Genomic DNA, 25,077 nt, shown 5'->3' on the forward strand with positions numbered 1-25,077 from the left:
CTCAGTACCTCAGTCACGTCCTACTCTGGGACCCCGTGGACTGTAGTCTGCCAGTCTCCTCCGCCCATGGGATTCCCCAGGAAAGAATACTGGAGTAGGTTGCCACTTCCTCCTCCAGAGGATCTTCCCTGACCCAGGGATCCTGCAGTAACAGAGAAGGGTTTAAATGAATTATGACAGCTCAAAATATCTGTGGAAGTATTAATTGGTCGAGCCTTTGTGGAAGCAATTCAGCTTTGTCCATCAGTTTTAAATGCAAATGTCATTCAATAAGAAATTCCACTTCTACAAATTTGCCCTAAAGATATATTTATACATATGCGAAATGAACAAGATAGTTTGTAGCTGTATCATTGGTAAGAGTAAAATGCTCATAAGTAGGGAACTCCCTGGTACATCCATTTAATGGGATATTATGAAGCTATAAAAATTTAATTTGAAAAATAAATTTAATTTGAAAACTCTTTCCTAATGTGAAATGTTCTCCAAGATACATTGTTAATTGAAAAAGTAAGAAACATGCTCAGAACAGAGTATGTGGTATAATGCCATCTTATATTGAATGGGAAAAGTTCATACATGTGTTTACATACATATGTATATGTGTACAAATCATAAGTTTAGTCGCCGATGAAAAGAGATTTGGAGGATGAAGAAACTATTGGAAAAACTCTCATAGCTGTGTTATTAGAGATCTTTTTCATTCTGTGAGTTTTGAATCATTAGAATGTATTACCATTTGGAAATATTAAAAACCCAAGTTATATAATAAATCTAAACATAAAAATTATTGTAAATTTTTACTTTAGTGATTTGGAAATACATTCAAAATAATTATCTTGGGAACACAGTAGAGAAAATTCAAAAGATAAAGCTACATATAGCAGGGATAGTAAGATAAGAAAGTACACCCAAAATATCAGTGTGGATATAACAAGTGGTAGGATTGCATTTCAAGCAATATTTATTCTCTACTTTTTGTTAAAGAACAATTGTGTATATATCTCAATGCATATACATTGTTTACATTTGGGTAAATTGGAAAGTCATTTTGAAAAATACTTTTCAATAACTCCTGAAACTCCATCATTTCAGATGTGGAAATGATATTTCAGATTGCAATAAAATTTAATAGAGATAAGTGTGATTCTTCTATTACATCTTTCATTTGAATAGATCAGTCTTGTGTGACAGAATACCTGTGAAGAACTTTTATCTGTTATCATAAATAAAGTATATTCATTGATATAAATTAAGAAAAAGTTGCAAGAATAAGTCTCCAAGAAAAATCTAATGAAGAATAATATAGATTTTTAGAAGGCCCTCATAACTCATAACTAAAATGAATGGCTATTTTGTTTTACATCTTCAGCATAATTGACAATAAAGAAATAACTTACATTAAACATTCAGAGGAGCACATCTTAAAAGTACAATCTCTGCAAAATTTTGGTTTCAGGCAGAAGCTAAGAATTTTAGTAAAACTGTAAAATAAAATCTGAAATACCACTGTATTTTTTCATTTGCTAATTTACAAGGCTATTAAATATGTAGTCATGAAAGAGATCAAAGAGATACTAGACTCGTTCATAGGACAGAATAATTATTTCTAAAAGTTTATATTTTATATTTAATGTATCCATTATAATTACAATTAGAGTCTTTGAAATATTGTTTAATTGAGTTGTAACATAAACTTTTGCAAATTCTTAAGCTCTGAAATTATGTTAGCTTTTATCCTTTACTCCTCATCACCACTATTATTAGCATCTTGTATTTATAGTGACACATGTGTTACAATTAAGGAACCAATATGATGTATTGCAATTTATTAAAGTTCATAGTTTACATTAGGCTTCATCCTGTGTTGTACTTGAGTTCTGACAAATGTATAATGGCAAGTATCCACTATTAGGTTGTTATATAGACTATTTTCACTGGCCAAGTATTGCATTTGCACAAATTGCAATACCGTTTTCTATTCCTGTCAGCAATGAATGAAAGTTCCTGTTGCTCCATTTCCTTGCTAGCATTCGATGCCGCCAGTGTTTTGGATTTTAACAGTTCTAATAGCTATGTAGTAATGTCTATTGTTTTAATTTGCAATTCTCTGTTTAACCTGTGATGTTGAGCATAGTTTCCTGTTCTTACTTTTTGTCTGTTTTTTTATTTATTTATTGGTGAAGTGATTGTTCAGATATTTAGCCCATTTTTTGCTGTATTGTTTTTCATATTGTTGAATTATAAGCATTCCTTGTATATTTTGGTTACCAGTTTTTCCTCAGATGTATATTTTGTGAATATTTTCTCTCAGTTGGAGACTTGTCCCATTCCCTAAACAAAGTCTTTCATACAGTCTAAGTTTTTATTTTAATCAAGTCTAGTTTGTTTTTTCTTTCAGAGATTAAAATGGTTTTATATCTAGAAAATCATCAGTAAATGTTAGGGCACTGAGATTTTCAAGTATGCTATCTTCTAGCAGTTTTATATTTTTGCATTTTACATTTAGGTGTGTGATCCATTTAGAGTAATTTTTGTGAAGAATGAAATGTCTGTGTCTACAGCCACGTTCTTGTATGTGGATGTCTAGTTGTTACAACATCATTTGCTAAAAAGCTTTCAACAAAAAAAGTTGTTTTTTTTTTTTCTATTTTATCCACTGATTTTCTATTTCCATGCACAAATTGCAGGGATTCAAGCTCATTTCTACTCTGTACCTCAAGTTTTCTCCCCAGAATACATACCTTTAGAAGAAACCTTCCACATTTTTACCAACCCCTTGTCTAATAGAGAAATGTCTTTCATAGCATCCCTGCACCTTATCATCAAATCTTTATTAAAGGATAGGTGATGACTTAATAAAGCAACTCATCCCTGGGTTGGATAACCCAAGTTGTAATTCATTCATTCATTCAAAATACATTTCACACTCACTGTATATCAGATATTGAACTAAAAACTATAGCAAACCTAAGAATTATAAGATTTTGGTCTAGCTCTCTTGAACAATATATAAACATCGATATCCTGTTTTATGCAGATTTTGATAGATGTTAGAATGCCCCTCTTTTGCGTTCCAGTTTAACACTTTCCTGTTCTTTCAAACATTGCTAACGTGACAGTGATGTACCTTAATCAGAATGAAATTTCATTTGCCTGTGTTCTTCTCAAAACATTATTTACTCAGGTGGATATCCTGCTCTAGAAGTCATCCATCTGGTATAGTGCAGTGCGTCTATTTATTTTCTGTGATCTGAATGACATCTCTATTAAGTAAGACTTAAATCTTTGATATGTTTGCTGCCAAAATGTCATGATACACCATGATATTAAATTCACAGTGAAGTTAGCGTTTGCCTGGTGGTGGTGTCCAATGTTGTTTTTAAATATGGAAAATCTCACTATGAGATGCCTTGAGTGAATTTCGGAGTTGGGGATTAATTTTAATTGAATCAAATATTATTCAAAAGTATCTGAAGAGGCAGCATGCTATAATAGGAAAAAAGCTGGATTTGGCATTGGAAGACCCAAATTAAGCTTGTTTCTGACATATATAAACTAGCTGTTCTCAAGTGAGTAATTTAAATTCTTTGAGCACCAAGTACTCCTCGGTGAAATAGTGAAGATAGCAATACTTGCCCCATCTATCTTCTAGTGAACTTTGGGAAATATGCACTCATTTCTCATGCTGGTATGGCCATGCTCAAAATTCTTCAAGCTAGACTTCAGCAGTACATGAACTGAGAACTTCTGAATGTACAAATGGGGTTTAAAAAGGACAGGGGAACTAGCAACCAAATTGCTATAATATCCACTGAATCATAGAAAAAACAAGGGAATTCCAGAAAAACATCTACTTCTGCTTTGTTGGCTACACTAAAGTCTTCTGTATGGATCACAATAAACTGTAGAAAATTCTTCAAGCGATGGAACTACTAGGCTACCTTACCTGTCTCCTGAGAAACCTATATGTGAGTCAAGAAGCAACAGTTAGAACCTTACATGGAACGAAATGACTGGTTCAAAATTGGGAAAGGAGTAATGTCAAGGCTATATATCATCACCTTGCTTATTTAACTTATATGTAGAGTACATCATGCAAAATGCTGGGCTGGATGAATCACAAGCTGGAATCAAGATTGCTGGGAGAAATAGCAACAACCTCAGATATGCAGATGATGCCACCCTAATGGCAGAAAGCGAAGAGGAACTGAAGAGCCTCTTGATGAAGGTGAAAGAGAAGAGTGAAAAAGTTGGCTTAGAACTCAACATTCAGAAACTAAGATCATGGCATCTGGTCCCATCACTTCATGGCAAATAGAAAGGGGAAAAGTGGAAGCAGTGACATATTTGATTTTCTTGGGCTCCAAAATCATTCCAGATGGTGATGGCAACCATGAATTTAAAAGATGCTTGCTTGATGGGAGAAAAGCTATGACAAACCTAGAAAACAAATTAAAAAGCAGAGACATCACTTCATTGACAAAATTCCATATAGTTTTTCCAGTAGTCATGTACACATGTGGGAGTTGGACCATAAATAAGGCTGAGCAGCGAAGAATTGATGCTTTCGGATTGTGGTGCTGGAGAGGACTCTTGAGAGATGCTTGGACAGCAAGAAGATCCAACCAGTCCATCCTAAAGGAAATCAGTCCTGAATATTCATTGGAAGGCATGATGCTAAAGCTGAAGCTCCAGTCCTTTGGCCACCTGATGTGAAGAGCCGGCTCTTTGTAAAAAACCCTGATACTGGGAAAGGTTGAAGGCAAAAGGAAAAGAGAATGACAGCAGATGAGATGGTCAGTTAGTATCACCAACTCAATGAACATGAGTCTGAGAAAACTCTAGAAGATACTGAAGAACAGAGAAGCCTGCCGTGCTGTGGTCCATGGGGTTGCAGAGTCAGACCCGACTTAGGAACTGAACAACAGCCATCATATGGAAACATGCATGAAGATGACTTCTAAGTAGTATTCACTGAGCAATAAATTACATAGAGTAAAAGTCGTCCTTTCTGGTGTACATTTCTATTATATAGTTATGTACATACCACTGAAATCATAGTATAGAACATCATATTCCCAGCAGCCTCTTTGGATTCCACCCTAGCAACCACTAATATGCTACGTGCCCTAATAGTTTTGCCTTTTCCAGAATGTTCTATAAATGGAATCATATTGGATGTGGCTTTCTTCAGTTTTGATAATATTCTTTGATAGTTACCCATGCTGCCATATTTATCTCTACTTTGTTCCTTTTTCTTGGTATATGAAGAAAAGGTGTTTTTAATTGTATCAAAATCCAATTAATATATTTTGAGAAAAAGATTGGAAAGTATTTCTTTTATGAATTTATTGCTAAGTTACTGAATTGAATAAAAATATGTAATACATGTATTACCATAAAACAAAACAATGGCAATTTAATAGTTCTCCTAAGCCTTGTACCATCATTTTGGAAATATGTATCTCTTTCTTTGAGATGAAAATTGAATTCCCAAGGGCATAGTTTTCAGAAAATATAACTTGGTCATGTTTGTAGTCGTGTAGTTTGAAATGAAATTAAAAACAGGAGGTGGTTTTCTTGAAACACGTGAGATTGAAAGGCCAAGGTATGACTGATTGTGTAGGACTTTTTTTTTCCAGTTGCCAAAGAAAGCTTTTTTGAGCTGAACAAGAGCAGTATGAAATTAAAGTATTGCACACTTCAGATTTTACTAGCAGCATGAAGTCTTGCTGGCAGTTTGCTGTTCTACAGGCATCGTGGCCTGCCGGCATGGGGTGGGGTACCTCGCATGTGAATACCGGTTCTTGTTCCCGGTGACTCTGAATGATCTCCTGGAGTAGCTCTTGCAGCAGCAGCGTGCGGGCTGAACGCCAGCCTGTGTTCCAGATCCTGCCTCTTTAGATCTGAAAGTTACTCCATTTCATTTTTTTTTCTGTGTGTTCCTTCCTAATTCATTGGCCGTGTGTGTAATTATAGGTTGGAGGGATGATTACACAAACGAATTACAATCAAACTTGGCTGTGAGTGTGCAGAGCTTTGGTTGGTAATCACAGTTATCTAAGCAGGAGCTCCCTCCCCCAGACTCTGTTGATGTCTCATGAAGAGCATGCTCGCGTCCTGTTCAGCAGGTCACTTTTGTATAACACTGGACGTTGCTTCTTGGCTTTGAGATTGCTAAGACTGGAATCAGTACACAGGCCTGGTATCAGAAGTAGGATTTCTCCTCAAAATTGTCTTAGAAAATCAAATTATACCACACCTAGTAGGAAATATATTGAATTCATGTATTTCAAAGTTATCGCTATAAGTGGAAATAATGGATTTTTAAAATAAAGTTTTTGATTTGAGGCTTTTTAAAGTGGACAGAAGACAACAAGGATTAAAAGATTCCCAGTCTCTCAAATGTCACATTACCATAAATTAATGCATATAGGATTATCACACAGCCAAAAGCATGCTGCAGGGCACACCGCACTTGAAAGATAGAGTATAGACTGTGTATCCTCACTGTGACCTTGAGGAAATCTCCTGACCTTGTGAGCATCAGTTCTGCATCTGTAAAATGGGGGTGCTAACCTTTCTCAAGAGTTTTATGAGGAAAAAGTGAATTATATTGGTAAAGTTCTTGGGACATTTAGTTGGCTCATAAAACATAGAGGATTGTTTGTTATATAAGGGAAATAAATCTAGTAATCTTGGCAGTATATTGAACGACAATACTTTGGACAGTGATTTACACATAGAAATTAGGGGCTCAGTGTTTGTTACATGGAAAACTTCTCAGTTAAAATGCACTTATGACCTTATTCACAATGAGTACTTTAGTATTTATCCTCTTATATAAAATATCCTAATAATTACCTCGGATTGGCCATTTTCTCATCTGCTGCTAATCCAGTAGCCATGCATCGATGTACAACTTGGAAAACCTTTTTTTTTTTCAATTCATTCTTTCATATGGCATTCACCACTCATTCATTCATTTATCATTTATTAGAATCCACTGTGTCCCTGGCTATACATGTCTGTATGGATAAGGTGTTTGACCTCTCCTTTCCTCTCTCAAGGGAGATAAATCTGTGAATTTCTGTAATGCATGGGGGTAAAATGTTACCGAACACAAGGGTGCTCTACGCACTGTGAAGCCAAAGAAACCAAAACGTGGGGGTTAGGGGCAGAGAAAGGTTTCCTGCAGGACCATGCCAGGAGACAAGTGGCGTGTACCCCAAGAACCCCAAGTCCGTGAAAGATCGCAGCAAAGCAGCTGAGGCAAAGGGAGGGAGGGGCGTGGTTGGTTATGGCCAGCTTCTGGGTGTTGAAATCCTTTGTTTTTGCGGCTGTCCGTGTTGGTCAGGTCATGATGTACCTGTGAACTCCACCAAGACAAATGTTAATCTCTGTTCTGCAACTTTTTAATCTCTATATGAATGGACTTTTAAAGGTCAGAGCCTTGAGAACAGGCTGTCCTGTATATTTCAGGCTGTAGATAACATTCTTTAAGACACAGAGCCAGCATGACTAAGCACAGGAAAAAGAGTAGGTCTAACATGGAGTCAGATCTTTTTCTTTCCTATTACGGAAAGGTTTTTGGTGGCAGAAGAAAGATGAAAAGTCCCAAGGGAGTTCAGAATTGTGGTACTGTTGATTCTCTCTGAGAGATTGGGTAAAACTTTAAATCGAGATGAAGTAACACTTTGGGACAGCAAAGAGAGAATTCCGGGCGAAGAAAACTATGGAGCCAGGGCTCAGCCAACATACCTGCTAGTATCGGGGACCTAGTCCCAGTGGTGTGACTAGGACACATCAAGTACATAAGGAAGGACTGGGGAAATAGGATTGAAATATAGTTGGACCAGACCACAGAGGGCTGTGAATGCAAACGAGATCTCTGCGCAGACAGTGTGCGCTCCAACATGGAAAACAGTGGATGAGTTCATACCTTTTCATGAAATCCAACTGGATACTACTTAGAGATTTAATGAGGATGAAAAATACCACTAGACTTATTTATTTTTACTCTCCTGAAAGCTCACCTTCATTCTAATAACTCCAAAAATACTGTTTTCTTCTGAAAACTGTCTCTTGTGGATTACCTGCTGACTTGCTCCCTGACGAGGATCTGTTTTAATGGACTTCTCTTTGAAATTGTGCCTTGACTCTTCTTATGGCAGCTGTGAGACCTAATCCTTGACCTTGGTGGCTCACAGCTTTAGAATTCTGTCAGACAAAAAAAAAAAAGGAACAAATTAGAAAGCTTTAAATTGATTTACTGTAGTCCTTTACATTCCTGTACATATCTTTGAGGGAGGGAGTGCTTCTTTGATCGATCCATATACTCATAGTATGGTTTAATTTGCCACCCTTTCATCTTTTCAACTGAATTATTCAGATTTTTTTAAAAGAATTAAACTCTCATATGTAATAGAATATTTGTGCAACAAAATCTTAAGAAGTCCTTAATTTAAATTATATACTTAAAAGCAAAGGAATGTCAAAGGAAACATTTTAGGTTGAGCAGATAATCCAGTTAGGTAAATAATGTTAGAATACACTTAACCGTTTAGAAGGGATATGTTAGATTTTATAGGCTCTTACCATCATCATTATCATCTTGAAAATGTTTAATAACCTTTAAAATACTTTTACCAAGAGACAAATGAAAAATTTAATGTAAATTTATGCAATTAACATTTAGTACAAAATATTCAGATTTACTTATTACTTTTATTAAGAGATCTCCTTTATTAATTATTTTTCAAATTGGATGCTTTAAAGAATGAAATCTTCTTTATTTGATCTTTTTTTGCCTTTAAAAATAAGCCTCATATGATAAAGTATTTTAAATATAACATGCATTATTCTGTGGATCTCACACTGTTGTATATTTTGTGTACATTTCTTATTTAAACAATGTGCTTTGATTTTTCATTAGTTACTAGAAATCATTTTGAGAAAATCTTAACACTCCAATCTATTAGATAAAGACAGTGTCAATTCCAGAAGTGAAAATTTCCATACATTTATAGGTATCAAGCTGTAATTATTTATGCTACATTTATCACCCTGGTCTGGCTATGAAACCTGCATATCATGCAAATAAGTTCTATATGAAGTACTCTGTGTTACTGATATTGTTATTATAGATACTATTAGGACTGTTATGCATAAAATCTATTTGTAAAAATCCTTGCCTCAAAGAATATTAATAGAATGGAATATGGCTTATCAATATGAAATTCTCATTTCTGTTAAAGTGCCTTCTAATTCAGGCAATTTACCTTTCTGATTTATTAAGTACCCCTTGAGATTCTTGTCATCGTAAGGTAAAGGATGAAATATAAATTGAGCTTGTTTGCTGTTTCAATAATTGATTTATTGTCAGTTTCATCATTGCTGGCACCATCTTTGCTACAGAATTTAAAATGGAAAAGGAGGCTTACTAGTAAAATGCACTGTTGACTGAAGATTATTTCGAAGTAGAAGGGCTAAATTAGCTGAATACAAAATGTTAATAACAAAAAAAATGTTAATAACATAATTTCCACTTTAGTAGTTTCATGCTTGTTTCTGTAAAAGGTCTTATTTTTATTTGCCCCAAATTTTGGAAATCTCTGGAAATAGTTGAGTTAAAAAGAATCCTTTTTAATATAAGTTAGTAAGTAACTGTTCAGGTAAAATAAATTTGTAATTATTTTTCCTTGCTAGAAATGTGTGTTAATTAGTTATAAAATATTTTTATAACCAGGGAATGGGAGAAGTGCAAGTTCATGAGCAAATTGCATGGTGCTTCAGTAAATTTTCTAGCTCTTTAAAGCATTATGTATGTGGGATAAGTTCCTCCAATGGAGTTTCAAGCTCCGTGGGTCACCATTTAGGAAATATGTTTGCAATTACAGTATGCAGTAATTTCTTAGGCTTTACCTTGACTTTGTCCTGAAGATGAAAACTCCAGGCCCCTGGCAGGGTAAAGAGCCATCCCTGGACATGTACTTCGTGGAAGTGCTTTTGCTGAGGAAACTTTGATGCTTTTAGAAGTGTCTTAGACTAAGTTTTGTATGGTGAGTGTACTCTATACCCTGCTATTTCTTTGAAATAACGAAACAGAAAAATCACGAACATAAACTCCTTTCTAAAGGTATTTTAAAATGAATAAAACAAGTTTGGATGGATGGGGAAAATCCCTACTGCAAAATTTCTGAGGGCAAACAGCCCTAGCTTAGTGAAGGACCAGAAAAATAAGAAAAATATATTTAGATATATATACTAAAGAGAGGGGACTATAGTTTCTTTCGTGTGGATTGTGAAAAGTTGCTAGCTGATTCATTAGACAGTGTAAAAAGAGGCTTCTAATAAAATGTTTTTGGTACCTAATGGCTAAAGAAATTGTTGGCAGTATGACTAATATTTTATTTTTTCCTCAGTTGTCTTATCTTGTCACTTTGGAGTGGATCAAGCCTGCTGAACTACTGAACACGTTTGAAAAAACATATTAAATTGACATATTTTGGTTGAATGCATGATAATTAAAAATATTATTTTGTCAAAGGAATGACAGTATGGGAAATTTTTCAATTTAGCTTCAATTCAATTTCAAATTTTTCAAATTTAGCTTTCAATTTAGCTAAATTTTTCAATTTAGATTACTAAATGATATGAGGTGAAATATAAACCAGTTAAGAGGTCCAAAGGATCATACTAATAGCAAGTATTCATTCAACAAATATTTAAGTTATTATTACCATGTGTCACGGATAAAATGGTGACTGAAAATGAATACAGCTCCTGACCTTTCTGCACCTTACAATCTGAGATAGAGGTGGTTGTGGGCTCCATACGGAAAATCACCATTAAGACGAGGAATGCAGTCATAGAGCAGCCTGTCTGCAAGATGGTGAGATCAGAGGCTATGCTCAATAAACTGTGAGGTGAAAACGAGAGGTGAAAGTGTTAGTCACTCAGTCGTGTCTGACTCTTTGAGACACCATGGACCCCGCCAGGCTCCTCCATCCATGGAATTTTCCAGGCAAGAATAGGAGTGCGTTGCCGTTCCCTTCTCCAGGGGATCTTCCTGACCCAGGGATTGAACCCGGTTCTCCTGCATTGTAAGCAGATTCTTTCCTTTCTGAATTACCTCATTAAAATGAGAGATGAATGTAATCCTATTTCATATATCCAATTGATTATTTGCATCAAAGGAAAGCTAACATGGAATCACCTCTGGATAAAACTTTCATGTTCCACAAACAACCTATTAAATATCAAAACATGACTCAAGCTTCTACTACCATTCCCAACACCTTAACTCTGTGGAAAATCTGTCTTGCTTTCTAAAAAGATAAAAATCAAGAAAAGTGAAGTATCCTTCATCTTTTTTTAAAAAAGAAAAATCTTAGGTTTTTCTTCAACTCATCATTATTCCTTTGAAGTTAACAGAGGTTTGCTCACTGATAATCTCTAAAGATTTGTCATATTCCTCTTCATACCTGAAGGTTCTTGGCTCACATTGACTATCTCTTCCAACCCATGTCCCTCACAATAGTATCTTTTCCACCTCATTGCTACCTTTCTTAGATACATTTTCTCTGTTTGTAAAGGTATCCATGGAACCAGAGCAAACACCTCTCTTAGCCTCTCCCCTTGTGTCTCACTAATCTGGGGGACAGTGTTGGAGCTCTAAAATGCTGCAGAAAGGATGCAGCATTAGAAAGTTTTAATTCAGTTGTGAATGCTTTGATTTTGAAGAGGCTCTGTAGGTAACTGCAGTAACTATACCTGGCACTCAGGTGTAAATACACCTGTAGCAAAACAGATCCTGCAGCGTTAGATTTGTATGTGGTAATTAAGGCACAGTTTTGGAAGGTGAGGTGATTCAGAGATAGCTTAGAGCAATAGGAACTCAGGGCGTACTTCGGGACGCTTCACACAGGGCAAAAATATTGTGAAAGAAAACTTGGGGTCATAATATGCCACTTTCTTTGTTTCTGTTTGACTCACTTATCCCCTTATAAAGTATAATACAAGTTTCATCCTTACTTTATTTTCTAGACTAAATCTCAGATCTTTCTGATCTTATTATCCCAATAAACTGCATTGGTCATTTTGACCTAATTCACAGATGACTTTGTACCTCTTCACATCTTTGTCTAAATTTTATTCAGCATGTTGTAAGTGTTGGATGTTCGACGTTCTTCCTTAGCATCCAACCCTGTGCCTTTCTCACTACCAGCATTCTCTCTGTTTGTTGAAATTCAATGTGAGTCCCAGTTCCCTTTCATAATCACTTTATGCAAAGGTAAAAAATACTAAACAGTTTTTGAAAGTTGCAGTTCAGACAAAAGAATTGAATTATAGCTTCATACAAAGTGACTTTTAACATTTCATCTTGATTCTCAGAGCAGAAATAATAGTATTTTAGCATTATTTGTCATAAAATGACTACCAGTGATATCTTTAACTCCCTTCAGGATTCAGAGGAAAGATATGATTCCTGTCAAGTAGACTTAAACAATAATTGCATCAGACCAAACAAGTAAAGCGTAAGAGTATCAGAATAGAACCTCCTTTGTTTTCATGGTGAGGAACAGTTTTCATAAATTTTTGTAGTGTCTCCAACTAAATACTTGTTGAATAAATGAAACAGTTTTTAAAATTTAACTGCTCAAATAACATTTTAATTTTTCTTACTTTAAAACTCTGTTCCTATTTCTTTCAAGGATGAATTCTCAGTGTGAAATTATCAGTAAAAGCGTGATACAGAGTATGTGTTAATGTGGATTATAATAGTTTTAAAATCCAACATTTTTATGTATATTGATACAGATGTAACTTATTTGTGCCTTTTACTCATGCCTTAACAAAATCTATCTCTACCTTTGTTCAGAATATTACTGATTTAGCCTACTAAAGACCATGAATGGAGACGGAAATAGCAACCCATTCCAGTATTCTTGCCTGGAAAATCCCATGAACAGAGGAGCCTGGTGGACTATGGTCAATATGGTCAAAAAGAGTCAGATGTGATTGAACATACACACACACACACACACACACACACACACACACACACAAGACCACAAATGTATCCAGGTTAGAGAGGTAAACATTTCTTGCCAAATGGAGGAAAGACAAAAAGATAAATAAATACATGCAAAGCCTTATAGCATGTTCTGAAGATGGAAAGCCACTGAAGGGTATAGGAGAGAGAAAAGAAAATGTGGTCTATGTCTACACAACAATAACTATAATGTCCAAATTTCTACGATAATCACTTTTTACACAAGCAAAATTCTAAGCAGTCTAGCAATATTGTCTTTATAGTAGAATCATCTGTTTTGGCCTTAAAAATTATGGATGTCTAACCCTACCTTAAATAACATGAATCAGAATACTTGGGGATATAAACTGCTTCTCTTGGCATTTGAAGAAGCTCTCGGTCTTATTTAATGACCTCTAGAAATAGGCTGATCACGCGTCTTGCTTGCCCCGGACGGCCTTAGCTTCCAGGCGCTGACACGTGAGCAGTCCTTCTGTCTGTGTCTCCATCGATTCTGTCCAGGGGTGCCCTGCTCAGACTCCGTATCGCCACCTTGCTTTATCCATTCGGATGCTACACGCAGGACTCTGCGTGCCTCTTGGGCCTTCCCCTCAATCCCACACATTGTGTAAACAATTCCTTTATTAAAATCTCCTAAATTACCCTTCACTAAGTGTGCTTCATTTTCCCGAAGACCCTGACTCTTTATCATCATTATGCACAAATATGACAACCAGACGCTTAACACAAAGCTCCTGATTTCGAATACAGAAATCAGTCTCTCCTGCCTCCCACCATAAATATCGTAAGTGAAGGTGGGCAGCATAGAATAAGCACAGAGGAACGTTTGGGTCAATCATTTTATTAGCCACAAAAATGGTACAAGATTTTTCCCCCCAAAATGACTGGAACCTGTGTTTAGCATTCAAATAAGTGTATGACAATTCCAAAACTAAGGATCAATTTCACCTTGGAAACAATGAAGAGTTATTTTCAGATTATTTTAATTCATATCTTCAGATTAGTCAGTCACTAGCAGTGTGGGGGCTTTGTTCTGGAAATGTCGGTATATTGTTAGTCAGTCTGGTCTTATATCCTAGAAGAATAATTATTCTTAGGAGAGGAAAATCACAGTGCAGCAGGAAGTGCACTTTACAGATCACGTGGCTGCTACTTATGCTGCTTCCGCCTCCTTCCTTGTCTGGTTTCTATATGTTAAAAGCATCTCTTATTGTAGTCCTCTGGAGAAGGAGATGGCAACCCACTCCAGTATTCTTGCCTGGAGAATCCCACGGACAGAGGAGCCTGGCAGATCCAGTCCATGGGGTCACAAAGAGTCAGACCGCGTGACTCACACACACACACACTTTATTGTAGTTCTAAAGTATCCTTGCTTTAAAAATTGAAGTATAGCTTCTGTCTAATATAAGTTATGTGTGTACAGTATTGTGTGATTCATAATTTTTAAAGATTATACTTCAACTATAGTTAATATGAAATATTGGCTATATACCCCATGTTGTACACGATATCCTTTCAGCTTATTTCGTACCTAAGAGTTTCTGCCTCTGACTTTCAACCCCTATCTTGTCCCTCCCCCTTACCTGTCCCCACTGGTAGCTGTTTTTTTCTCTGTATCTGTGAAGGTGAGAGGCTCTCAGACGCGTCCAACTCTTTATCTGTGAGTGTCCTGCACTTTTAGATTCCATGTGTAATGATATCACACAGCATTTTTCTTTCCCTGACTTATTCACTTAGCATAATGCCTTGCAATTCTAGCCACGTTGTTACAAAGCAGTCTCTTAATTAAAGTCCAACTGTTCTCCATTTGAGTCAATCTTCCCAGAGGATGTTACTTAATCTGCTGAGAATTTGGAAACTTTAACCATTTCCGATCATCAGAACATATTTTAATGTCCAACAGTTGTTACAGTCTGTTTTGACTGAAGTTGGAAGTTGCATCCTGAGATTTTGCGTTCAGAACTGATCCAGGCAAATAGATTTTGATCCATAATAACATCACAGACTACTCGTACAGAAAAGAGAGAGAAAGATAGAGACAGAATACTGGGAACTGTTTTTGTTTCCAAAGGAACTGATACCAATTAATTCCCAGGTATTTACTAAGAGCTTACGTTATGCCCTGCTTGATATAATTAACAGTATTTTCCTTTCTAAATCCTCTAACACATAATAAACTAGTTGACCAATGGGGCCCAATCTTGAACCCTTCCTTGCTCCTATTGTTGTCAGATAAATAGGCCTTGGTTATTAATTATATTTAAAAGTGAATATAAAAATATTATTCAAAGGCTTCAAGATACATTCATCTAATATATATTCCACATTTGGAATATTATGATGAATAACTGGAGACTATAAGGTAGAAAAGTACACTTTAATTGTGACTCACGACTGTGACTCATCTTCATTATCAAAAGAAAACTAAAGTGGGTTAGTGATCCTGAGTTTGACTGTACACTTGTGCTTCTAATGGTCTTGACTCACTGAGGGGAAAAATGCTTAGTGTAAGAGCTGTCTATAGGATTCCCTTAGGAAGACAACTGTCTTTTTTACCAAGGCACCTTAATGAGCGCTTTTACCTTTGTAATTAAAGACTTCTGAGCACAGCCTAAATTGGATAGAGCAGGAAAAACAGATAGCTTAAAAGCTTGGTCAGAGGAGCTACTCTGCAGTGAGATATACAGAGAATTTTGGAAAAGGCAGACAAGTAGGTCAAAGAGGAGATGGAGAGAAAAAGAAGTGCAGCAAAAGACTCAGGTTCAAAGTAGTGTTGTCATTGCTATTGGGATGAAAAGAGAAGTCATTTTCTAGAGTTCCAGGTAGAAAGTAGAAGGACCAGTAATAGTGGAAATGACTTTTTTTATCCCTACAGATTACTGATTCTGAGCTCTAAAACAGAGGTATGAATGTGTGCCCAAGGTACATTTAATAGTCGTGGTTGTAATTAGTCTGCTCTGTAGCTGAGGGGTGGTGGCCTTCTAAAGAAAACAGCTAGTAAAAGTGGTCCATGGAAAGTTTTAAAATGAAGTAAATAATTGACTAGTCCTTTAATGTTTTTATATTAATATGATGCTTAGTATCTTCTGAGTTTACAGATCTCTACATGTACTAGCTCCACAATACATACTTTGTTACCATAGCTAGTTATTATGATAAGAGGAGAAATGGGGTACAGTGTGCTAGCCGAAGCGGGTGAAGAAGTCTCGGCCAGGGCAGGATATAAAAGAAAGCCAAAATTTGAGGACAGTCTGTTTTTAAAGGATTATTTGTGCTGTAAACATTCATCATGTTTAAAGGTTTCCTCCTATTCTTCTTATTTACTATTCTTGTCTCCAAACTCATGTAGCTATATACATTAAATATGTACAGCCCTTGTCTATTACATCTTAATGGCATTGCTTAAAAAGACTTATGGTTATAAATTATATTTTTCTAAATCTCATTTTCCAAATATTCACTAGATTGCATACAAATAAAATTTCTTTTTGTATATTGACTGCATCCTACAGCGTTACAAACTTGAGATATTGATCATCTAGATTTTTGGGTAATGTTTATAAGGATATTTTCCATAAACAATGATGTTAAGAACATTGACCATTCTACTTCTTCCTTTCCAATTTTATGCTTCTCATTTCTTTTTCTTGGAGTATTGCACTGGCTAGAAATTCCAGCATTGAAATAAAGCTGTAATAGGAGACATTTTTTCCTGGTTCCTTCTCCGAAAGGAACTAAGTTTGGTATTTCATGATTATGTAAGGTATTTACTGTAAACTTTTCCGAGATGCCCTTTATCAGACTAAGTTCTCGTCCTATCTTGAATTTTATCAAAAATATATTTTCACTTGTGCTCACAGAAATCCTGGAGCACAGGATTTATAATCAGCAAAACCTGAAATCAATCCAAATGTTCATCTGTAAAAGAATGGGTAAAATACTTGAGGAGTGGATTTTAAACACAGTAATATATTCATACTCAGCAATAAAAAGGAAAGGAACAGCTAACACATGGATAAGTCTTGTAGATATTTTGCAAAACATAATAAGCTAGACAGAAGATAGCTTGTATTGTACTTCATTTGTATGAGGACACAGAAAAGTAAAACTAATATTTGGGATTAGAAGTTAAAATGATGATTGCTGGCGACTGGATAGTATGGTTTGATAATGAATAGAGAAGGTACTGGTAAATTGTTTTATATTTAGTGTAAATAAAATAAATGATAAAAATAAAGTCAGTGACTCCCAAAAACTTAAATTTAAATAAAAGATAATTATTTTTGTTAGTTTCCAGGTATTTTTTAATTTCTTAAGTAATTCATCCATAATAGTGTAGCAAATTGTTTAGTCATGTGAGCGTTGGTGTTTCTTTATTTTGGAATTTTTGCCTGCAGTTTATTACTAGAATCATAACATTTTCATTGGAAAATAAGTTTGATATGATTTCAAACTTCTTAAATTTACCGGAACTTGTTTTGTAGCTTACCATGTGATCTATCTGAAGAATGTTCCATGTGCGCTTGAAAAGAATATACATTCTGCTACTTTGAGTGGAGTATTTTCTCTACCTCTCTGACTGTCTAAGTCCCTCTAGTCTAATTTGTTGTTTAACTGTTTGCTAAAAACTTTTAATACAAGCATCCTGAAATCATAAAGATAATCCCTTATTTCAGTCTTTCAATCCACAGAATTAAAATAGGACAGGACCAGGCTACAGTCTGTGGGGTTGCAAAAGTGTTGGACATGGCTTAGAGACTAAACAGCAAAAAAAAAAAAAAGAATTTAACTTCTCAACTCTTCATCCAATTTATCTTGAGTTCTTTGAACACCTTTAAGATCATTAACTTGAGCTTGTTATCCGGTAGATCGTTTATCTCCACTCCCTCTCATTCTTCTGTAGTTTTGCCTTTCATGTACTTGTTTGGAACATGTTACTTTGATGCCTCGTTTCTCCCAATTTGCTGTTTTTCCTTCTGTGTCCCACCTTGGAAAGTTGGTTTTGCTGCCAAACTTTAGGGAAGTGGCCTTTTGTAGGAAGCATCTTACAGGTCTCCCGTCTGATGGCCAGAACGCTATGCTCTGAGGATGCCCGCTATGTGCACTGCATAGGTCTTTCTCTTTTGGCAAGTTAATACCTGTGAGCAGTCAGGCGTGGCTGACCCCGAGCTTCATTCCTTGCCAGGCTCTCTCTTGTGTGGAGGCTACTGGTGCTTGGTTGGCAAGGTTGGGTCACAGCGTGACTTTCTGCAAAGCCTTTGCGGGGAGGATGCCTGGTCCGCTGGTTGGAGAAGTTGGGATCTGGGGTTGGTGACTCTGGGGCTCTGGGAGCCAGGTCTGTTGTTGACCTGGTGGTAGGTGGGGCCAGTTCCTGACACTGCTGGCTGAGCGATCTGAAGGGTCCAAGGTGCACGTCGGCCTGCTGGCTAGTGGGGCTGGGTCCCGGGGAAGCTGACTGAGGGGTTCAAGTTGCCTTGAAGCTGATGATGGCCTGGTGATGATCGGGGCCAGGGCCCAAGGGTCCTTGGACTACTACCAGCCTGTGGTGTACAGATCCTGGGCCCAGGGTGTCTGGGTGAAGACAGTAGGCGTTCTGGGACTGGCGTCTCCCTGTTGGTGGATGAGGCCAGGGCCCGGGGGGTCTTGTGAATGTGACTGCAGGTGAGTGAGGATGGCCCTGGAGCGATCGCCAGTCCACCTGTAGACACAGCCGGGTCCTGGGGTCCCTGGCGGCAGGGCTTGGAGAGCCCTGGGGCTACTAGCTGGCACACTTGTGTGCAGGGTGAGTTGTGAGGCCTTTAGCACACGGGGTCAGTTTCTAGGATGGCCGTGTGGTCTGGGTCCTCAGGCAGCTGGCCTGCTGGAGCATGCGGCTGTGTCCCCTCCTGCCTAGTCGCTTGGCCTGATGTGACCAGTGCCAGCTTCTGGGCGTGGCCAGGTCCCGAGGGTGAGAAAGGAGAAGGAGGCTCCAAACTGGTGCTTATCCGCTCCAGGGACCTAACGGTAAACGGGCACTCGGACTTGGGTGACGCCAGTGGCTTACGTCCCAGGGTGAGCTCCACTTCTTGCCTGCCTCTCCGAAAGGCATTCAAAGATCGGCACGTGGATCTGACCCAGGATCTGTTCAGAATTGCTGATGCTTCCCTGGTTCTCCAATGGCAACCCACTCCAGTGTTCTTGCCTGAGAATCCCATAGACGGAGGAGCCTGGTGGGCTACAGTCCGTGGGGTTGCAGAGTCGGACACGACGGAGTGACTAACGACAACAGATTGTGTGTGTGTGTGTCCTTTAGGTGTAGAGTCTATTTCCCACAGCCCTCTGGCTTTCCCTAAAGTGAGCCCTTCTGGCCTTCAAAGCCAAAACTCCTGGGGGCTGATTTTTCCCAGGCTCGGACCCCAGCTTCAGGCTTCAGTCTCCTTTCTCCTACGGGAGAACCTCCCTCTGCAAATTGCTCCCCTCCCCAGCTTATACCTGGTTCTTAACTCTACTGTGCCTCTGCCGCCTTCCACCCACCCTGTAGTTCTTACTTCCTACTGTTGGTTGTGGAATATCTTTTCTGCTGGTCTCCCAGTATTTCTTATTAATAGCTGCTCTGTCTGTCTGCTAAGTCACTTCAGTCGTGTCTGGCTCTTTGCGACCCCATGGACTGTAGCCCGCCAAGCTCCTCTGTCCATGGGATTTTCCAGGCATGAATCCTGGTGTGGGTTGCCATTTCCTTCTCCAGGGGATCTTCCCCACCCAGGGATACAGGTTTTCTATAAATAGCTGTAATTTTGGTGTGCCTGAAGGAGGTGAATTTAGGTTCTTTCTACTCTGCCTTCTTGACACCTCCTTCCTTGCTTGATTGACCCAAATTTCCAGTGATTCTCAAGTTAGGTCCTAATTGTTGGAATTAGTACATTCTTAAAATTTCAGGTTCTAATTACAAGTATGCTGAATTTTTTAAAGAAGATTTTTAAGAACCTGAATTTGGCACTGCTGTTTTAGTTCAATTTATTACTGTTTAAATTTTAAGTTAATATAGTTATATATCCTTAGATAATTTTTGTTTTACATTTTTAAACTTGTTATAATTCCTCAGCATTAGCTCCCATGGTGAAATTTGAATCTAGGACTTAAAATCTTTGCTCTACATATGTTATCCACAAAATAGATCCATTAAATAAAATTGTTCCTTTGATTCAAAAAGGCAAGGACTGCTTTGTTATTGCCTGCACATACTAGACAGACATGTCCAGTCCAGTCCAGTTCAGTCGCTCAGTCGTGTCCAACTCTTTGCATGCCAGGTCTTCCTGTCCATCAGCAACTCCCAGGGTCTACCCAAACCCATACCACTGTCTAAAATATAGGCATCACAGCAAAAATAAGGGACCAGAATCTAATTTTTCTTGGTTGTTTTAGGACACACCCCTGAAAGAAGCACATACTTCTCCACTGAGAACCCAGATATTGGTCACAATCTAGTCCCTTGTTGGTTTCCATTAAAAGAAAGAAAAGGATTAGAAAAAATCATGGGATCATAGAAATGCACTGTAGCTTGCTTGGACAGTACTGTGTAAATGTGCCCAGTTGTTAGGCTTCATAAAATTGAATATTTAAGTGGTAATTTTAATATATATGAATAACAACTAATTTTCGAAAGGAATAAAAAATTAAAATTTAAAAGTAAACTGTGTTCTAATATTGTTCTAGAAACTTGCATGCAAAACCATCTTAAGAAAATTGATAAATATATTTAGTTGTGGGTTTTCTTCAGGTAATGTATGCTTATGCTTTACTTTAGTACTTAAAAACAGACTAAATAAAAGAATACATAAAAAATAAATTGGTAGAACCACATTATTGAAAACAGAGGAATAACATCTTAGTTCTTCTTTTTTTAAATTTTCCAAATATGGATAAAAATAGTATCCCATATTATGTAGCATTTTAAAATATATCCTGTGTAACAAAACTATTTTTGTTTTTAATTTTATGGTCTGTAATAAAACTGCTTTGCTGGTCTGGTTAGATTGAATGCTTACCACACTAATTTTATTTTGTTTTTTACTTTTTTTGTGTGTCCTTTTACACTCAAAGAGTAGCTTTGTTTATTTAATTTTTTTTTCTGTTAAATGATTGAGCTATTTAACCGTACACTTCTGCAAGAGTTTAGCCAGTCTTGAATCCCATTCATGTTTAGCAACCTCAAAATCTCCATCAGTCTGCAATTGCCTGCCCGTAAGTTGCTACCTGGCCCACCTCCTGAGAAACCTGTATGCAGGTCAGGAAGCAACAGTTAGAACTGGACATGGAACAACAGACTGGTTCCAATTAGGAAAAAGACTACGTCGAGGCTGTATATTGTCACCCTGCTTATTTAACTTATATACAGAGTACATCACGAGAAACGCAGGGCTGGAGGAAGCACAAGCTGGAATCAAGATTTCCAGGAGAAATATAAATAACCTCAGATATGCAGATGACACCACCCTTATGGCAGAAAGTGAAGAGGAACTAAAAAGCCTCTTGATAAAAGTGAAAGAGGAGAGTGAAAAAGTTGACTTAAAGCTCAACATTCAGAAAACTAAGATCATGGCCTCTGGTCCCATCACTTCATGGTAAATAGATGGGGAGACAGTGGAAACAGAGGCTGACTTTATTTTTGGGGGCTCCAAAATCACTGCAGATGGTGACTGCAGCCATGAAATTAAAAGATGCTTACTCCTTGGAAGGAAAGCTATGACCAACCTAGACAGCATATTAAAAAGCAGAGACATTACTTTGCCAACAAAGGTCCATCTAGTCAAGGCTATGGTTTTTCCAGTGGTCATGTATGGATGTGAGATTTGGCCTGTGAAGAAAGCTGAGCACTGAAAAATTGATGCTTTTGAACTGTGGTATTGGAGAAGACTCTTGAGAGTCCCTTGGAAGGCAAGGAGATCCAACCAGTCCATCCTGAAGGAGGTCAGTCCTGGGTGTTCATTGGAAGGACTGATGCTGAAGCTGAAACTCCAGTACTTTGGCCACCTGATGCGAAGAGCTGACCCATTGGAAAAGACCCTGATGCTGTGAGGGATTGGGGGCAGGAGGAGAAGGGGACGACAGAGGATGAGATGGCTGGATGGCATCACCGACTCGATGGACATGAGTTTGAGTAAACTCCGGGAGTTGGTGATGGACAGGGAGGCCTGGCATGCTGCGCTTCATGAGGTCGCAAAGAGTGGGACACGACTGAGAGACTGAACTGAACTGAACTGAAGTTGCTAACAATTCTCTTGAATAAAGACCAGCAGAATATAGACATGCACTAGAATGATATGTGTGTGACAACATGTTTTTCAGCAGTGGTTCACAGCAGTCCTTGCTTTTATTTTAACAGTTGCTATAGGGAGCTGTGTTTCATTTCCTGCTCTTATCTATACCGGATGGCCTCCACTAATGCACCCATCATTGAAAGAATTGAATTATAACCAAATAATTTCATGTGTGACGGCGTAAGTGTCATGATATTTGCACTTTCATGAAAAATAATGACACCCTGCAGGTCACTGATTAAGTATTGATAAATAAAAGTCCCAAGCAGACACAGTAAAAATAGCACTTTTGATTTTACCCCTAGATTGCTAAGACGCTAAATATAAGAACTGTATTTGAAATTATTTTCCTATATTGTGTCTCAGTCAGTCCTTATGTAATATTTATACTTTTGTGATTCTTTGCTGTATGGCATACACTTTAAGGATCTTGACAATGCACAAAGCAGAGAATTAGAGTAGAATCAACATGAAATGCAGCATTCATGGAGATTTAACATTTAAAATAAAATTATTTGTTCAAATTTCTAATTGAAAATTTCAGTTTTATGTATAGACGTGAAATTATATTCGTCTCATCTGCATACCTGTGTAACGTGACAGAACTTGCCTGGCGGCTCAGCTGTAAAGAATCCACCTGCAATGCAGGGGCCACAGAGACTTGCTTGGGTGGGATCCTCGGATCCTCGGGAAGGTCTCCTGGAGGAGGAAATAGCAACTCCTGCAGCCTTTCTGCCGTAACAGCCCCATGAACAGGGGGACCTGGCAGGCTGCGGTCCTTGAGGTGGCCGCGAGGCAGGTGCCACTGAGCGTGCTCACAACTTGCTACGGTGCTTTGCTAACGCTCTGAAAAGGCAGAGCTCACCATTTTTCCTCTGGAGATGAGACATCATTTTCACGTACTAGAACTGGTACTTGTGTTTTCCCTCTTCATCTTCTCCTTGAGTTGGAGACTATTAGTTGCTGCTGCAGCGTTGGCCCTGGGAAGCCGCTGAGGATCTCTGAGTGCTGGGGTCAATCAGGCCACGAGGCTGTAACTGATTAATAACTTTCTTAGGATGCTGACACTCCGAGCATTGTAGCAGCTCCTTAATAGTCCTCTGGTCTCTGTTTAATAATAACACAGATGATTGTAAATCATTTCACTGAGGCACCTTTGTCCTCAAGCTTAATTCCACCTACATGCAACCAAGCAAGGACATCATCAACTCAAGGGTGGTGAATGTAATAACTGATGAAAGGCTGAGATGATTAATTGGGAAGGCAGTTATTACCAAGAAAGAATAGAGAGAGAGAATTATCATATTTTTGCAGAGCTATTAAGAGGCAAAACAGACTGAATTAAATTGAAAGCCATTTTTTTAAGCAATGCCATTTTCTAAGACAGAATATAGCTATCCTGTAAAATGCTTCATGTCTTCTTTCCCTTGTCTACTTGTGTACGTTCTGTTCCTGTTAAAATGTTTAGATCTCCTTTTAGGTAGACACTACTGAATTACATCAATCCATACATGTAAATAACTTTTCCATTTACTATGTCTCAAATTAAGTTGCACTTTTAAATTGGCATATGTTTAATGCAGATTATCTTTCTGGAAAACTTTTTATTAAGTCTACAGCTTTTGTTGGCATAGATAGCACCCTGAAAATAAAAAAAAAGTCATTCAATAAACTCATTCATTTAACAAATATTGAGTGCCTCCACTACCAGAAATAAAGCTAGATGCTAAGAAAGCTGCAGCAAGGACGGACAAGATTTCAATTTTCTCAGAGTTTTGAAGGTAAAATAAATATGTAAGAAATTAAATAGAATAAAAACTAGTAAATTATCACTGCAGTGTAATGCAGATTTATTTATAATGCCATAGGATAACCAAAGAGGGAGTTAATCACTCTGGATGTGCTATTCAGAGGGGAAAGAACTCATCAAGTGAAAGGATCCAGGCAGGGGAAAGAACATAAGCAAAGGCAGGGAGGTGTGAAATGTCAGGGTGTGTGCAGGGAATGATGAGCAGTCTAGAAGAACTGCAGTCTAGGGCCAGTTCTCTTAAACCTGAGTAATGAACAGAGCACTTCCAAGGGAAAGAGAGAGCTCGCCTGTCTGTAGTGCTGACTCGAAATTTTTACTATGTTATTTCAGATCTGTAATATTTATTTCATTCTGCAACAGTAAAGTTCCAAAAGTATTTACTCATTAAATATAAACAGAATCACAAAACCAATTACAATCTAATTATCAACATTAAAGTGATGTGTGAGTTTTATTTTGGAGCCCTGTGAGCGCCAATTAAGCCTTGAACTAGTTTCTTATCTAGTTTTTCTCCCCTGACCTGTGAATTAGATATAGATCAGTCAGTTTAAGTATATCACAAATTAGACTTATTATAATTAAAACTAGCAATGGTTAGTTTTATTGAGTGCATATTATTTGCCAAACCCTGCACTAACTTTTTTTTTTTTTTTTTGCTTCAGATATTATCTTACTCTTGCAAAGGCTTTTTAAAGTGACTTCATATATATCATATGGGTGTGTTCTTCCTCTTAGGTTACCCCGCTCAGGCAATGTTACTGATTGATACTTTTCTTCTAAACCTCTAATGCTGGAGTGATCAAGGGTTCCATCTTAGGTTCCATATACGTGGTTCTTTGGTAATCTTGTTCAGTACCATGGATTGCATATCCTTCTCTATCCTAGCAACGGTCACCTTAGAACAGTCACAA

The 25,077-nt window shown here is 37.5% G+C and overlaps 1 protein-coding gene and 1 long non-coding RNA gene across 3 annotated transcripts in view; one reads left to right on the forward strand and one right to left on the reverse strand.

The window, feature by feature from the left end:
* RALYL (RALY RNA binding protein like) overlaps positions 1-25,077 on the forward strand; it is a 767,040-nt gene that overhangs the window by 272,428 nt on the left and 469,535 nt on the right. The gene's annotated exons all lie outside the window — the stretch shown is intronic.
* On the reverse strand, positions 24-23,317 carry LOC136145265 (uncharacterized). 2 transcript variants are annotated; one of them, XR_010658724.1, is made up of 3 exons: positions 22,944-23,317; positions 8,100-8,223; positions 24-142 (listed from the first exon to the last, which is right to left on the reverse strand). It is a non-coding gene; the product is annotated as an uncharacterized lncRNA (long non-coding RNA). The 2 variants fall into 2 exon arrangements; XR_010658725.1 differs by having other exon boundaries at positions 8,040-8,223.

The sequence above is a fragment of the Muntiacus reevesi genome, chromosome 12 (genome assembly GCF_963930625.1).
Source record: "Muntiacus reevesi chromosome 12, mMunRee1.1, whole genome shotgun sequence".
Classification (NCBI taxonomy): Eukaryota; Metazoa; Chordata; class Mammalia; order Artiodactyla; family Cervidae; genus Muntiacus; species Muntiacus reevesi.